The sequence below is a fragment of the Octodon degus genome, unplaced genomic scaffold (genome assembly GCF_000260255.1).
Source record: "Octodon degus isolate 3935 unplaced genomic scaffold, OctDeg1.0 scaffold00411, whole genome shotgun sequence".
Classification (NCBI taxonomy): Eukaryota; Metazoa; Chordata; class Mammalia; order Rodentia; family Octodontidae; genus Octodon; species Octodon degus.
In genome coordinates, this window is record NW_004524987.1 from 318870 (window position 1) to 332274 (window position 13405).

The following is a 13405-nucleotide window of genomic DNA, read 5'->3' on the forward strand; positions in this document are numbered from 1 at the left end:
AAAGGCCAGGAAAACATATACCGGGTTCCCCTCCTCTTGCCCTTTGTGTTAGTCATTTTGGCAAATTACTGGAAGATGGCAGTTCCGGCCGAAAGCTCTTTCATGTATTATTAATTGAAAGATTCCATCATTTTTCTATTCTCTATTTTTTATCAGTGTCTACTTTAGAAACACTTAGTAATTCTTTCATTGTAGTTATCATTTCTTTTTTTACTTCAGAGATTATTTCTGATCTGATTTTCTTTGTACCTTTCTGCAGTTGTTTCTATACTTCAGAAGATATTATTTCAGAGATTTCAGGAGTGTGGCTTCCAAGTTTTTCAATGCTAGTGTCTCATGCATTTGTTCTGGTTTAGTTCAGGTCATAAGACTGCATTTTGGTCCTTCTCTTTGTCATTTTGTATAGCATCGTACTCTGATCTTTGCTGTGGAGCCTTAGTGTAGTAGTTACCTTGCTCTTATTGGTATTATTTATCAATAGAGTTTATGTGGTTAAGGCATTTGCAGTTTTGTGTTTACTGTACTACAATTAACATCACTAATAATGGGTAGTGATAATTAGTACTTGACATTTTTGGTGTGTAATGGTTTTGTATTTTAGACCCTAAGGGCCAGCATCATGACTGTATGATTAAGCAGATATAAATTTGAAATTTATTTAAAGTAGCTCCCCTGAGATCTGTCTGATCACCTTCCCTTGACATACCTAGAGATTTCCAGGCAGACTTTCTCTCTGGTTAACTGTTGGGCTTGGGTCTGGCTGCTATACTTGGCTTCTTCCTGCTGCAGACTGGGGAAGTGATGCCACTGTTTTCCACTGGCATCTGTTGTACTGCTGGATTAGCTGGCTGGATCTTGCTCTGCTGGGAGGTCCATTTCAGGGTTCCACAGCAGGTCTGATCCCTGGATGGTGGCTGGAAGTTCAGGAGGGATGTGGAGCCTGGCCACTGACTGGAGTAGGTGGGCAGGGGTCTGGTGTCCCTAGGTGGGAAGTTCTGGCAGGGAGGGGGGCCAGGCCTCTGGATGGAGTCCTAAGCTTTAATGACTAACAATTATGCAATTGTTTTCTTGCCTTTCTTCCAGGTTTCTGTGCATAGATACTCAAAGTCCTTTTCTTTTGTCTTTCCACTCTTATAAATTTTTACTTTTCTTTATTGATGATGATATATATGTTGAAATTCATTTTCTCAGTGTCTTCGATTTAAATATAAAATACACATAGCAAGAAAATTCTCTTTGTTTTGATATATCTGTTTTTTTGTACACATTTTATTACAAGTACAGAAATGTAGATTATTATTTTTCTCTCATGGTGTCTAAATCCATGGCTCATATCACTAATATTTCTTTTTGATGCCTGTTGTGGATACTTTGAATTTTTGATACTAAGTTTCCAGTGTGTCCTTGCTATTTACTATACTGTTATAACTCAGCCTTCCATCCATATCAGTACATTTTTTGCCCTCTAATGAAATTGGACAACACTAAGTTTAGTCAGACATGCTCTCTGAAATTTATGTTCTATGTGACCACTGACAGCAGTCTCAATTTATAAAGTTTTTCTTATTTACATCATTGTTTACATGACATTCAAAGTTCGCCGTGGTGGAACAGCCAAGATGGAGCCTGCAGTCAGTGGTTTGGGCCTGTTGATTGTGAACAACAAGCAGCCCCAGCTGCCACCACCTCTTCCACCTGCAGCAGTGCAGCCACCAACAGGTACACTGAGGGCCAGTGGGTCCTTGCAGGGGCCTCCTGCCCGGAGGCAAATCCTGAGAGTTCAACTGTAATCAACGCAAAGACTCGGAGGGCTATTCTGAGTCTCCAGAACTTGAGTTTGAATATGGTGACACAGACAAGTGGGCCACAGAACTCTCAGAGTTGTACAGCTACATGGAAGGGTCAGAATTCCCCATGAATCAAAAATGCCTTGAGGAGGACTTCTTGATTCATGTGAACAGAAAAGAAGTGGACCGAGCTGGATACTAGCCAACACTGCACTCATGCCATGAGGCTCCTGGATGACTTTCTGCTTCTACTTCTGTCCATATTGTTTTTATATCATTTGTATTGACTCCATCTTTCTCATTGATACCTATTAGTCTCACATTGTTCATCTTTGCATCATCTTGCAGGTGATGGATTATTTTTTCCTGCATCCTAGTTGTTTTTAAGAGATCCTTTCTTACCTTTTCACTAGCTGCACCAGTGTCTTCAAGATCTGAAATTATCTTACTTTCACTCAAATGGTTTTGTAGGCTTGTGACTGAGATTTTAAGTTTCTCTCTATCTCTTTGACTCTGCTTCATGTGATCTATTTCTTTCCTGTATTGCTCATTCAATGAATCCATCATTTTTCTAATATCCTCTATTTTTAAAAACAATGTCCTCTTTAAAAGCAGTTATTCTCTCCCTGCATAGTTTTTTTTCAGATTGGGTTTCTTTCTGAATTTGATTCTTTAATTCAGATGGTATGATTTCAGAGATTTCTTTTTTATTTCAGAAATTAATTCTGCTCTGAGTTCCTCTATATCTTTCTGCTGTTATTTCTTTACTTCCAACACTATTGATTCATTTATTTCAGCTGAGCTAGTGTCCTCTGCACTTGATCTGGGTGGGCATTGGGTTTCCTCCATATGTTTCTGTATTTGATTCTTCAGATGCTATGAATTCAGAGATTTCTTTTTTTTATTTCAGAAGTTGGTTCTGCTCTGAGTTCCTCTATACCCTTCTGCTGTTGTTTCTTTAATTCTGAAGCTATCAATAAATACATTTCAGCTGAGCTAGTGTCCTCTTCACTTGTTCTGAGTGGGCTCGAGGCCTGAGATTGCATTTTGCTCCTTCTCTTTGTCATTTTGTATAGCACTGACCTCTGACCTTTGGTGAACAGCTTTGGTGTAATTATAACCTCATCACCTACTGAAATTCCCATGCAGATCTATTAAGTTTGAGTTTATTCAGTTATGCCTGGCTTGGGTCTAGCTGCTGTGTTCAGCTCCTTCTTGATGCAGCCCTTGGAAGTGAACCTGTTGTGCCGCTCTGACACAACAGTGACTCTTTGGTGCCACTCTGTTGTGTTCCTGTTCCGGGGCACAGCACAAGGGAATGCAGAAGGTCTCCCACACACTCGCCTGGCATGGTCTGGGCTGGATCTGGGAGTCCAGAGAGTGTCACAGAAGTTCTCACTCACTGGGCAGGCTTGGGGGCTGGGCTCCAGAGGGGTGGAGGGGTTCCCAGGGCTTGGTAGAGGGTTTCACTCAAGTGGTGTGCCTGAGTTTTGGTCTGGAGTGGTCCCGCAGGTGCAGGGAAGCCGGGAGCTCTCCCACACACTCCCTGGGCCCTGGCTGGGCTGGATCTGGGGGTCGCAAGAGCATCGCAGAAGTTCTCACTCACTTGGCAGACTTGGGGCTAGGGATCCGAGGGGTGCAAGGGTCCTGAGGGCGTGGTAGAGGGTCTCACTCATGCGGCATGCCAGAGTTTTGGTCTGGAGAGGTCCTGTGGGTGCAGGGAATTTGGAAGCTTTCCCACACACTGGGCTGGACTGGATCTTCTGCATGTCTCAGAAGTTACTGCCAGGGAAAAGAAACTCAAGTTGGCCTGAGAAATTCAGTATGTTGCCCAAATGCCTTTGGATAGTGCAGCTTGGAGGCACAGGTGCAGCTCTGGATGCACTGCAACGTCTTTCTGCTCCTGGAGGTGAGCATGTTTAATGATTTGGTGAGTGTTCTGAGCATGGAAATACACAACAGTGCCACATGTAGCAGTGTGGTGAGGAATCCTGTCATCTCCCTGGTTGCCAGCACAGACCTGAGGTTTCTGCTCATCATCATGTACCTGATTGTGGAGACTGTGTACCAGGAGTGTGAGGATGACAAGGCTAAGTGGAGGACAATGCAGCAGACCTTCAAAGCTGAGCTGGGCTCTTCACTGTACAACAACAAGCCATTTGACATGCTCTTTGGAGTGTCGACCAAATTTTGCAGTGACCATGCCACCCACTTCCCCATGAAGAAGGTTCTCTTGTTTCTCTGGAAGACAATATTGTGGACGCTCAGTGGCTTCAAAGAGCTGTAGAGTATGAAGGCTGAGAAGCGCTCCCTCCTGGGCCTTCCCCTGTTGCTGGAGGACAGCATCAAAATGATCTGCAACATGAGGGCCACCTCCCTCCAGCGTCAGCATCAGACCTCATTGAACAGCAGCAGAATTTGGGCTACTGGGAGCACAAGGCTCTGATAAAGCAGAATAAATCAGATGACTTCAACAAGCGGGATCCTTGCAAAGCTGTTGACTCTCGAGAAGAGGAAAAAGAGAGTGACGGTGGCAACAGTTTGGAGGGGGAGACATTCCCGCTTGAGCATGATGAGGTGATGCTTTTGCCTTTGCAGCACCCCCAAATGGACAGGATCACCAGCCCAAAGGGGCTTCTGTGGGCTCCCAAGCTCAGACAGAAGGACATTGAGATGTTCCTTGAGTCCAGCCACAGCAAGTTCATAGGTTACACTCTAGGCAGTGACAGAAACACCACGGTCAGGCTGCCCAGGCCAATCCATGAAAGTATGAAGACTCTGAAATAGGAGATTGCAGGTTAGTTCAATTGTTTAAAATGTCTGCTTGGGCAAACATTGTCAGGTGCGGAAGACCATGTTTCAATCCCCAGCTCCCCATGCCACACCAGCCCCACCCTTAAGGCAGCCTGAGCCAGCCAAAAAAAAAAAGACTGTAAAATGGCACAAATACACATCAATTGTGGAGGTCCAGGCGCAGATGCAAGGGGTGTACTTTTGCTCTCCTCTCCCAGGGGGAAAAAAGGAAGTTGAGCAGATCCCTGAAGAAACCCTCTACTAAGGCCTGCTTTCCAGCCTGCCTCAGTACGTGATTGCCCTCTTGAAGATCCTGCTGGTTGCATTCCCCACCTCAAAAGCCAAAACAGACTCAATATCCTAGAAGACGTCCTAACTGAAGAGATGCTCACCAGTGTTGCAGAGCATAAAGTTGGGTGTGAATGTGTACTGGTACAAAAAGATCATTGTTAAGGCCCTTTCTATGGTGCTGTTGCTGCTGCTGAAGCACTTTAAGTTGAACCATATCTACCACTTTGAATACATGGCTCAGCACCTGGTGTTTGCCAACTGTATCCCTTTGATCCTAAAGTTCTCCAATCAAAACATCATGTCCTATATCACTGCCAAGAATAGCATCTTTGTTCTGGATTATCCGCACTGTGTGGTAAATGAGCTGCCAGAGCTAACCATGGGGAGTCTGGGAGCAGTTGACAACAAGTTTTGCTGGAGGAACCTCTTCTCTTGTATCAATCAGCTTCAAATCTTAAACAAGTTGAGAAAATGGAAGCACTAAAGGACAATGGTGCTCGTGGTGTTCAAGTCAGCACCCATCTTGAAGTGGGCCCTTAGAGTATAACAAGCCATGATGCAGCCCTATGTGCTGAAGCTGCTTAAGGTGTAGACCAAGTACTTGGGGTGGCAGTGGTGCAAGAGCAACATGAAGACCATGTCTGCCATCTACCAGAAAGTGTGGCATCGGCTGAATGATGACTGGGTGCATGGCAATGATCTTGATGTTAGGTCTTGGGACTTCCAGGCAGAAGAACATGCCTTCTGTGCCACCATCAAATGCTTCAGTGTCCAGTGCTATGATTAGGCCCAAAGCAACCCTGACTTCCTGCTGGTGGACAACTGCTTGCAGAGTGTCCTCGGCCAAATTGTCAGTCTTCTTGAGGACTTCCAGATGAACTATGACCTCTGGTTAGAAAGGAAGGTCTTCTATAAGCCCATTTCTTGGGAAGAGCTGCTGCAGTGTAGCTGCAAGGCAGGAAACAGACAGAAAGAAGGGACACTCTCATATCTGAGGGGCTGCCTTGAGGTTGTGGCAGTGCTGCCATAACCCTGCAAGAGGCATCACAGCCCCATTCTGTGCTCCACAGCCAGTGGGGCCCACCAACGAGTCCTTGCTGGTCTCTAATTCCTCTCCAGTTCCCACCCAGGAGCAGTCGTCCTCTGCTTGGGATCCACTCTTTCTCCACTCCTTCCAAACGCTCTCCTCCTGTGGTGGATGTGGCTGGTTGCATCTTACTTCACAGTCAGTCCAGGTTTCGGAAAAGCTGGGCCAAGCTGAGCTTCCCTTCTTGGGCACATTTGAATTTCAGCTTCACACTGACTTCCTGGGTTGGAAAGCCCTCGCAAATGTCAGTGGGCCAAGCAACAGGGCTTAAGATTAGCACCAAGACCAGCAAGGTAACATCTGGGTTGTACTCCTGAGGTTTCTGAAATTGTTCCAGCCTCCTGCTGAATTTCATCCAGAAGCAGCAGTAGTGGCTACTATAGCAGCAGCTCCTTAGCTTTGAATGAGGTTGGGACAGGGAGAGAGGCTTCCTTAACCAGGGGCACCAGTTTCCTCTGGGTTTGCAAAGGCCTATAAATAGCACTACATAAATCTGTATGTGGTCTTTTGTGTCTTGTTGGGATTTTTATGTGTTTGTGTATTCTGCTTACATTAAAAGGGAGGACAAAAATGACTCCCCTAGAGTTCACCTTAACAAATATTATTTTGTTTGTATCTTTTCAGAACTACCCTTTAATTTGATCTTTCTGTCCATTGAAATCTTATAGGCTGCTATTTGTAACACTTGTGTGGTATGTATAACACCTTTCTTGAATGGCTCACTTCTGCCATGTCCTTTTACAATGATGCTCTGCTTCACTACAGGCTCAGAACATAGTGGATCCAGCAATCCATGAACTATAACCTCTGCCTATAAAATTAAAACAAAATCCTACTTTTAAATTGACTTTATGTTATATAATAAATACTGTACTTGATTTTTTTTCACTTTTCTGGGTTCCCAAAAGAATGAACAGTATATAGACCAAATGTCAGCAAAAAATGAATACGGTAATATCAAACTACTCATTGGTAAGAGAAGTACAAATTAGTGTGTGAAAGAAAAAGCTATTTGCTACTGGATTCTACTTTCAACCTCCCCGCCAAAGTCATCAGCATTATGAGAATATAGAATTGCTATATACTAATTATTCTGAGAATGTAAGTATGTTATCAGGAACATAGTGTTTACTCACATAATACATTATTTCAACCTCATCATATAATTGAGTTCATGAAAAATGTTCATCTAAATCCTGAAAATATATTGTAATGTTATTAGTCTTCAGGTCTCTATCATTAATTTTTCTCTCTGTGTTGTGTGGAGTCAGATAAAGAGATTTTCCACCTTTATTGTATTCAACAAAACACAGAAAGATCTATTCTTGACTATTGATGCATGTTAGCTAAGAGTAGAATGAAACTATTTTAAAATCAGCAAAAAATAGGAGAATAAAGTAGAATTCATGTGCAAAAAATATATAAAGTTTTGCAAAATAACCTGGTTCAAAACAGACTTATAACAAACTGCACTGTTATAAAGGATTTATAAAAAAGTGCCACCAGTTTTTATTTCATAAAATATCAGTTTAAAAATACAAAAAACTTCTCTAATACTTCAAAGAATCTTTCAGACTACATATATTCAGTATTTAAATGTTACTATGATTCCAAATTAACCATAGAATTTAGTGCCTTATATTAAGCCTTGAAGACTACCAACTAAGATAAAAGTAAAAAATAAAATGGAGCTTAATAATCCTACCTATGTATGTTGTTTAGGCATCTTCACTTGTTTATTTATTGGCAGTGTCAGTCTTTTTTGTTTTGCAGTCTCAGCAAGCCAGTTTATTGGAAAACAAGGATAATTTAGCTTTAAGCAAGTACTTTATTAAGGACAGTATAATTCTCAAGAAAGAAATGTTGACAGCAGCAGATGTGACCACTATCTGTTGTAGGGCATAGTACACTTGGAAGAAATGCATTTGTGCAGCTGAACGGGGCCTCATTTGTGGAGCTGAGCCAGTGCACTGGAGAGCACAGTACACTTGGAAACAGAGGTGGCAACAATCCTGAGGATGGGTTATCTTTTCTTGTTTTCCTAGAACTTGAAAGAGTGGGGACAGGTTGTTGAATGTGTTACTTTCCAATCAGAAGAACTACGCCCTTAGCTCTGCAAGGGGAGTGGAGAAACTTATCCTACTTACAGTTGTTTAGAGCTCATTGGGGAGGTCAAAACTGCAATGCAATTAATGGTAAATTGGTGAGGCTTAATTGGGTCAAATAGGGTCTAGTGGGGTCAACATGCAGCTTGATTCCCCTAATTGCACATATGTTGACCTAAGATGCATCTAACTATAGGTGCAAGACACCTTTGCGAGCCTTGTGGCACTTTCCATGGAAAGAGGTGAGTCTGAAAATTTAGGAGGAGACTGCAGTTGTTGCTCTCTCTTCTCCCTTGGCTCAGATGTTCTCTCAGCTTCAGCAGAGATCTAGCTAACTGCCTGCTCTATCAATTCCAAGATTACTGTATCTGTTTGTATTTCCAGTCAGCCATAATGAAAGAAGACAAATAGGAGAAAGCGTTGGAAGGCACAACTTACCCTTCTCCACATCAATAATTTCATCACTGGCTCATTTTTATTTTTATTTTTATTATAATTTCATTTCATCTTGAAGAGCAAAAAAAAAAGCAAGAACAAAAACCAAGGCCTGGTCAGATAGCTCAGCAGATGAAAGTGCCTGCTTAGGTAGAGAGCAGTGGCTGGGGTTTGATCCTGGCATGCCATGCTGGCTCCACCCCTGGAGTTCACTGAGACAGTGATTGAAACCAGGTGTGGTGGCACACGCCTGTAATTCCAGTGTTTGGGAGGCTGAAAACCAGGATATTATTGGATCTTTTGGATTGGATCAGACTCATTGAATCACTATGAGTCTGATCTGCATAGTGACACCCTGTAGACCCCATAGGCCCTGTCCTAAATACAAAAAAATAAAAAAAAAGACCAAAAATCAGATAAAAAGACAGAAACAGGGTAACATAGAACAATGCATATGTTACAGATTTTCAAAACAGGAATAGCTATTAACAATGGTTGATATATTATCTATTGTATTGTCAAATCTGGTGCTCAGATTAACAGATATATTTATGTAAGATTTGATATAATATTTAATATTACCCTTCCTTTCAAGAAATCTTAAAGTTTTGTTCATGTCTCTTTTTTCTTTTATTACCTTTTTTACACTTTTTTTTTTTTTTTGCGGAACTGGGGATTGAACTCAGACCCTTGCACTTGCCAGGGAATTGCCAGGGAAGCACTTACTCTACTGAGTCATCTCCCAGATCCCCCTCTTTCATTACCTTTAAAAAATTATTTTAAAGACATCAATTGATAAGACATTAGGAATGATACACATTTAGAAGACCAAGATGACAGGTATACAAGCATGGTTTTTGTACTACACATTGCTGTCCTCAATGTAGTTGCAAAGTTCACAGATATCAGCATACAGAGTTAGTCAAGGTGAAAATTCTACATATCAACTGCTATTTTCAAAGAAGTGATGGAAATTCTTAGTACATCAGCCATTATATATATATATATATATATATATATATATATATATATATAGTATATCCATTTGCATGTTTTCCCCCCTACTATTTTTCCTATATTTTCTCCTCTTTGTTATTTAATCCATAACTTCCATTTCTTTACATTTTACAGTATCAGTTATACCTTTCAGGTTTTATTTCTTCTTTTGGGTTCTTAAACTAGGGAAACAATATGATATTTACACATGTGGTTCTGGTTTATTTCACTTATGAGTGTAGCCTTTAGTTGCATCCACATACCTATGAAGTTTTGAGTTTGTCTTTTCTTTATAGCTGAGGAATACTCCATTGTAAAAAAATACCTCATCTTTTTCTTTCATTTCTCAGGTGATGGGCATTTTCCTTGCTTCCAAGTTTTGGCTATAATAAATTGTGCTGCTAAAAATATGGGTGCACATATATTGTGATGGTATAATGTTTTTAGTTCCTTTGAGAAAATACCCAGAAGAGGAATAACTGGATTGAATGGGATTTCCAGTCCTAGTTTTTATGGAGTCTCCACATTGATTTCCATAGTGGTTGTACCAGTCTTCATTCCCACCAGCAGTGGAGAAGTGTGCTTTTTTGCCCACAGTCTCTCCAAAATTTTTTTGCTTGATGCCTTTATGATAGCCATTCTCCCTGGGGTGAGATGGTAACAGTGTTGTTTTAACTTGCATTTCTTGAATGATCAGTGATGTTGAGCATTTTTTCAGGTACTTATTTGCCTCTTGTATTTCTTCCTTTCAAAAGTGCATGTTCATTTCACATGGCCATTTTTGGATTGGATCTTTAAATTTTGATGGAGTTACTTCTTCCTGTTTTTTTAAACATATTCTAGATAGAAGACCTTTGTCTGTGTGATTAATGGTTAATATCTTTTCTAAATTTTTGTTGTCTTTTTGCTGTCTTGGTGATTTCTTTTGACATGCCAAAACTTCTCAATAAGAGGAGGTCCCAGTTGATTCTCTGCAGTATTTCCTATGCAGTTTGATATATGTACATGAAATGTTTGCCTACCCCTATATCCTTAAGATTTATATTTCTTCCAGGAGATTTAGTGTTTCTTTTTTGTTTATTTATTATTATTATTTTAATGTATTTTTTACAGAGTCTACAGGGTCTTACTACACAGATCAGACTCCTAGTGATCGTTCTGTTTTCAGCATTCCAACCTCTAGGATTCCAGGTGCTTCTCATGACACCCAGTCTCAATCTCCCTCTCAGTGCTCCCCTGGGGCAGTGTTGGTACTGCATACTGGGGATTGAACCTCGGACCCTGTGTCTGTCTGAGGAGGTGCTTTAATCCACTGAGCTAACTGGCCAGTCTTAAAGTTTACATCTTTAATCCATTTTGAATTTAATTTAATGCATGTGGTAGACATGTTTCTAGTTTTAGTTTTTGGCATGTGGAGAGCCATATTTTTTCAGCACCATTTATTAAAGAGGCTATCTTTCTGCCAGTGAAAATGTTTGGCCACTTTGCCAAAGATAAAATGGCTGAGGGTGTTTCTAGTTGTATCTGCATCTTCTAATATCTTCATTGATCTTTTCCTTTTTGCCGGTATCATGCTGATTATGTCACAGTAGCTTTGTCATATAACTTGAAATCTGTGGTTGTAATGCATCCTGCCTTACGTTTGTTGCCCAGGATTGCCTCTGCTATTCTAGATCTTTTCTGGTTCCAAATACATTTTATGAAAAATGAGCATATCTAGCAATTTTGTGAAAGGACTAATTTGAAGAGTTGTTTGAAATTGTTTCAGAAAAGCACCACTTCTAGACTTTTTGCCTAAGATCAAATGTGTATTTCAAAATAGCAATACCATTACTTTTTTTTTACTTTTCAACTCGTGATTATAGAAGATATATAAGGCTATAAAACTTGATAAAAGCATCAGTGAGATAGCTCAATGGACTAAGCGCCTGCTTAGGCAAGCACAGGGACTGGAGTTTGATACCCAGCACCATAGGCTGTGGTGGCCCCTGGGCGCACTGCGTGGTGGAACACACCTTTAACCACAGTGCTGGGGAGACTGAAAAACAGGATGATCACTAGGAGTCCAAGTTGCATAATGAGACCCTGTACCAAATGCATTAAATATAAAACTTGATAAAGACATTATTAGATTCTGGAAAAGAGAGAAACTTAATAGAGCCTGAACTTTAGTATTTTGTGGATGTGCAAAGACATAAAAATTATTACTTAACTACTGTATATATATTTTTCTTTCCACAAATTAAGTCTGTATTTAAATTTAATATTAACTTTGAGAATTATTTTTTTGCATTGCATTTCATCCATTCTTTGTACTGGACTCAGTTGTGGAAAAATGAATATGTTTTGTTTGATTTCATTACTTTTTAAATAATTTTATTGAAAAACAAATAGCAATGAGACATTTTCAAAACTGATTACTAGCACAGTTTCAAAAATTAATACATTGCATATTGTTGGCTTAGTGATTATTCATTGTACAACATGCAGACATGATATCTTGTCAACAAACTATTAGAACAAATATCTCTATTCATTGAATTAAGAGAATGCAGCTGTACATCTATCCTATTTTGAATATAGAGGTACAAAATGGTCATTCTTTTGTATCCCCCTCTTTTTGTTTAGTTTTGTCAGAAAAGGGGGACAGTGAAGACTCAGGACATAGGAGAACCTGTACTGTAACATCATGTAACTCAATTGTGTCCCAGATTTTCTGTTTGATTTAGTTTTACATGAATATTTTTGATAGGCAGTAAATTAGGCTTTTGGCCTCTTTGTTTTATTTCAACATCTAGCTTGAAAAGGAAAATCATAAGTATAAGATGATTTCAACTTAAATAAATAACACCTGTCAATATGTGCAGTTATTTCAGGAACACACATCAGAGCTGACATTTCTTTAAGTTAGACTGCCTATATCATTTTGCTTTTATATTTCCATTTGAAAATTTTAAATAAGTGCTTAAATTGGTAATTCTATGCTAATAAAACTGAGTTTTATTTTTTTGGGCTACTTAAAGAAGAGTAAGCATTTATGTAACACACTTTGGCATAGAAATATGGCTGAAAATCTTGGACTTGTCCTTTCCTGCTATCAAGCAAATGTGTAATCAATTAAATTACATAAAGATATCAAGTAAAAATATTACTGGGTAAGATTTATTGCATATACTAGATAACTATAAGTGATCATGATGGCTACTTTTTCCAATGACTGCTATAAGTGAAATGTGATTATGATAACTATATTTTGCTTGTCTAGTTTTAGCATGTAAATGGATATACATCCAATCTGGTAAACAAGGCAGAAAGAAAATTTGGGTAAGCTTAAGAGAATATCTTCATTATAAGAGGAAGGTAGGAAGACAGAGATTATCTTGTGGATGCTGTTATGTCTGGATATAATATTGAAAAATGCTCAATCTATTATATCAAAAGTCTGTAAATGAAATTAAATTGTGAAAAAGAAAGTAAGAGTCACAGAAAGGTATAAGTGCAACCAGGTTGTGTCTGGAATGGAATCCACTTTAAATTCTGATACTCTTTAACAGCAATATCTCATCCACTGAATTTCAATCTGTGGAAGCTTTTTTTTCATAAAAAAGTCATCATCCAAATGAATTCCATCGCTTTTATTTTTTTTGAAAATTCATTTTACGCAATTATGTCATAGAGAAAGTACACATAAACAAATGTATTTGAAATGTGAACTTGTGGAATGATTAAAGCAACTCTTAAAATTACTACAAAATGTAGTTTGATTACTTGGCAACAACGCAAAATTTTAGCTTCTTTTATTTGTGAAGTAGTAGTTAAATCATTACGGGCAGTATTCATTAAGATAATTGACTTATATATTGCAAAAATATTTGGTTTCCTTGGAAATAGAGGCCTTTGGACAGTTAGTT

The 13405-nt window shown here is 39.5% G+C and overlaps 1 pseudogene; it reads left to right on the top strand.

The window, feature by feature from the left end:
• Positions 1 to 1619: 1619 nt before the first annotated feature.
• On the top strand, positions 1620 to 5901 carry LOC101584417 (annotated as a pseudogene).
• Positions 5902 to 13405: the final 7504 nt, after the last annotated feature.